Consider the following 4,022-nt stretch of genomic DNA (forward strand, 5'->3'; position numbering starts at 1 on the left):
TTTTTTCTTTTTGCTTATGTGGTGCTGAGGAATCGAACCCCAGGGCCTCAGGCATGCAAGGCAAGCGCTCTACCACTGAGCCACCTTCCCAGCCCCTCCATGAGACTCTTATCTCCAATTAGCCACCAGAAAACCAGAAGTGGCTTTGTGGCTCAAGTGGTAGAGCGCTTGCCTTGAACTGAAGACCTCAAGGACAATGCCAAGGCCCAGAGTTCAAGCCCTATGACTGACAAAAAAAAAAAGTACAATAATTAAAAAATGAAATACTAGACTTTACCTGGAAACTGAAAAACAAATGGCCTAGATATACTTACCATAAACTGATTTAACCTATAACAAGAAAAAAAATTAAGACTATTTGCTTGAAAACAAGATAAAAACCTCCCTTCCAAGTTGTTTTCTCATTGGTTCCTTCCAAAGTACGTGTGTGTGTGTGTGTGTGTGTGTGTGTGTGTGTGTGTATCCATTCTGGGGCTTAAACTTAGGCCTTTGGTTTTTTCACTGAAGTCTGACACTCTACAACTTGAGCCAAAGCTCCACTTTGTTTTTAACTGGAGATAAGACTCTTACATACTTTCCTGCTTAGGCTGGCTTCAAACCTTTATTATCACTAGAACTTACCCTACGTGAGTATCAGCCCCCTTCTTGTTTAATTAAATCAAAAGGCATATCTGCACAGAGTTTTTCTAAGTTTTAAAACTGCACTATTGCTAATGAAAGATTGATTATAGATGTATTGTAGATATACCTCAGGTCAGGCTAATGGCTGTGATTTGGTTCTAAAGAAAAACAAATGAGCTCTGTATTATTCTAGCCAACTCCCTGCATAAAACCATTGAGCTGCAAAAAGAAAGAATTTTTTTTTAAAGGGAAAGCTGGGCTCTGGTGTTTCCTGCTTGTAATCAATCCTAGTTATTCAGGAGGCTGAGATCAGAGGATTATGGTTCAAAGCCAGTCCAAGCAGAAAAGTCCCTGTGAGACTCTTATCTTCCATAAACTACTTAGAAAACCAGAGTGGCCCTGCTGCTCGATTGCTAGAAGGCTAGCCTGGAGTGCAAAGAGGCTCAGGGACAGTACCTAGTCCCTGAATTCAGGGAACAGCAAAGAAAAAAAAAAAAAAAAGGAAGGCAAGAGAAAGGAAAGGAGGTGGGGGGGAGGGGAGAGGGAGGGAGGGAAAAAGTGTGGGAGAAAGGAGAAGGAAAACAAAGAAGCAAAGAAAAAAGAGGGTTGTCATTCCATGCGTTTTTTGTAGTTTTTGTAAGTATGGCAGTACTGGGGCTTGAACTCAGGGCTTGGCTTTTCTACTGAAGGCTCTATACTTATGTTTTGAGGCAATCTCAGACTGGCCTTGAACTTAAAATCCTTGTACCTCAATCTCTCAAGTGCTGAGATTGGGCAAAAATTGCACTGTGGAAAGTTATCATTACTTTTCTGGTTGGTACTTATTTAAATTACTAAATGATTATTTTTTGCTTTGTATTGGGGCTTGAACTCAGGGCCTTGCTCTGTCACTTTGTTGTTTCATTCAATGTTAGTGTTTTACAGCTTGAGCCACAGCTCCCCTTTGGGCTTTTTGGTGATCAATTGGAGATAAAAGTCTCATGGACTTTTCCTGTCTAGGCTGGCTTCTAACCATTATCCTCAGGTCTCAGCCTCTTGGGTAGCTAAGATTAAAAGCAAGAGCTACCAGTGCCTGGCTGAATAAATAATATTTAAAATTTTTATTTTGAATTAGCATACTTTTTTAGTATGAGGGTGTTTCTTTGTAACATTTCCATACATGCATACCATGTACTTTGCTGAATAAATTATTAGTCAATCATACATTGTAATCTAGCTATCAAGTGATTTCGGGGGGCATTCTGGGACTTGAACTGAGGGCCTGGGCCCTGTCTCTGGGCTTTTGTGCTCAAGGCTGATGCTCTTCCACTTGAACCAGGTGCTCTACTTCCAGCTTATTTTGGTTTCCGGTGATCAGCGGCTTTTATCTCCAATTAACTACCAGAAAGCTACAGCTCAAATGTCAGAGCACACAAGGGGCTGGTGGCTCCTGCCTGTAATCCAAGCTACAGAGGAGGCTGAGATTTGAGGATTGCGGTTTGAAGCCAGCCTGGGCTGGAAAGTCCATCGGACTCTTATCTCCAATAAACTACTCATGGGGCTGGGAAGGTGGCTCAGTGGTAAAGTGCTTGCTTTGCATGCATGAGGCCCTCTGTTTGATTCTTCAGCACCACATAAGCAGAAAAAGCCGGAAGTGGGGCTGAGGCTCAAGTGGTAGAGTGCTATTCTACAGCTGAAGAGCTGAGGAACAGTGCCCAGGCCCAGAGTTCAGGCCCCATGACAGACAAAAAACAAAAACAAAAACAAAACTACTCAGAAAAAAAAGCCGGAAGTGGTGCTGTGGCTTAAGTGGTAGAGTACTAGCCTTGAGCAAAAGAAGCTCAGGGACAGCTCCCAGGCTAAGTTTAGGAGGGGGGGAGGGGAGGAGGGGGGGAGGGGGGAAAGAGGAGGAGGGAAGAGGAAGAGGAAGAAAAGGCCTATAATCCTAGCTACTCTGGAAGTGGAGTTCTGAGGATCAAAATTCAAAGCCAGCCCAGGCAGGAAACTGTGAGACTCTCATCTCCAATTAACTACAAAAAGCCCCAGCTGGCTTTAAACTGTGATCCTCAGTTTTCAGCCTCCTGAGTAGCTATGATTACAGGTGGGAGCCACTGGCACCTGACTGACATGCTGTATTAAAAGTAGTGCTAAATTTTAAGTAATATTACAGTTGACTAATTATCAGATACCATTAAAACAAACCCTGAATGCTAATCTGTTTATACATAGAGAGACATATAAACCAAATTCTTAAAAAAAATTGTACAGTATTTAGACTGTGGAGGCATCTAGGTTTCATCACAAAATAGTCACTTTTCAAAATGAATATTTACACTTGCAATTAAAAGCAAAAGATTTGATACTTGCACGTACACAAACTGATAACAGAGGTAGGAAATTAGGAATTCCATTGGTTTGGAGAAGATGTTACATTTTGTAAACCACAGAATTGTTTTTATTGTTTTATATTGTGAAGTTGAAATTTACATGAATAAATATAAAAGAAATAGCTACTCTGGGACATATGTACATGACAACAACTCATGTAATTCAGCATGCATCTCACAGAATGACAAGCGTCTAGAAAATAATCGCAGCGAATTTCCTCCTCCACCTAAATCAGTAATGAAGATAACATACAAACACTGAAAATATATGAGTACAGTCCTCCTTCCTGCCTTCCTTGCACCCCAAAGCAAAAGGACAACATATGACACACTACTCTGAAAGACAGTCTGCTCCCCATTTATTCTCAAGGTGAAGATCTACTTGCTCTCCACTGGCTCATACACGGTGAAGGGGAGTGTCTCTAGAACCAGATCCTGCACTCAAGATACAGTTTTGGGCTGGGAAGGTGGTTCAGTGGTAGAGCGCTTGTCTTGCACGCATGAGGCTCTGGGTTCAATTCCTCAGCACCACATAAGCAGAAAAAGGTGCAAGTGGCACTGTGGCTCAAATGGCAGAGCACTAGCCTTGAGCTGAAGAGCTGAGGGACAGCACCCAAGCCCAGAGGTCAGGCCCCGTGACCAACAAAATAAATTCTTTATCTTTTAACCATTTAAAACTGGATTTCTTAAACACGAATACAGGTGAATAGCCCCAATCTGAAACACTTAAGACCAGAAGTGCTTCAGATTTTAGACTTGTTTTTTGTCAGTTGTGGGGCTTGAACTCTGGGCCTGGGCGCCATCCCTCAGCTCTTCTGCTCAAGCTTAGTGCTCTACCATTTGAGCCATAGCACCACTTCTGCTTTTCTATTTATTAATTGGAGATAAGAGTCTCACAGAAGGGATGGGAAGGGTAAACAAAGGAGGAGGCTGCAATGCTTGGTAAGAAATGTACGCATTATCCTGCCCATGCAATTGTAACCCCTCTGTACAGTTTGTTCACAAATAAAATAAAATAAAATTTAAAAAAAAAAG

This window comes from Dipodomys ordii, unplaced genomic scaffold (assembly GCF_000151885.1).
Source record: "Dipodomys ordii isolate 6190 unplaced genomic scaffold, Dord_2.0 Scaffold116, whole genome shotgun sequence".
NCBI lineage: Eukaryota > Metazoa > Chordata > Mammalia > Rodentia > Heteromyidae > Dipodomys > Dipodomys ordii.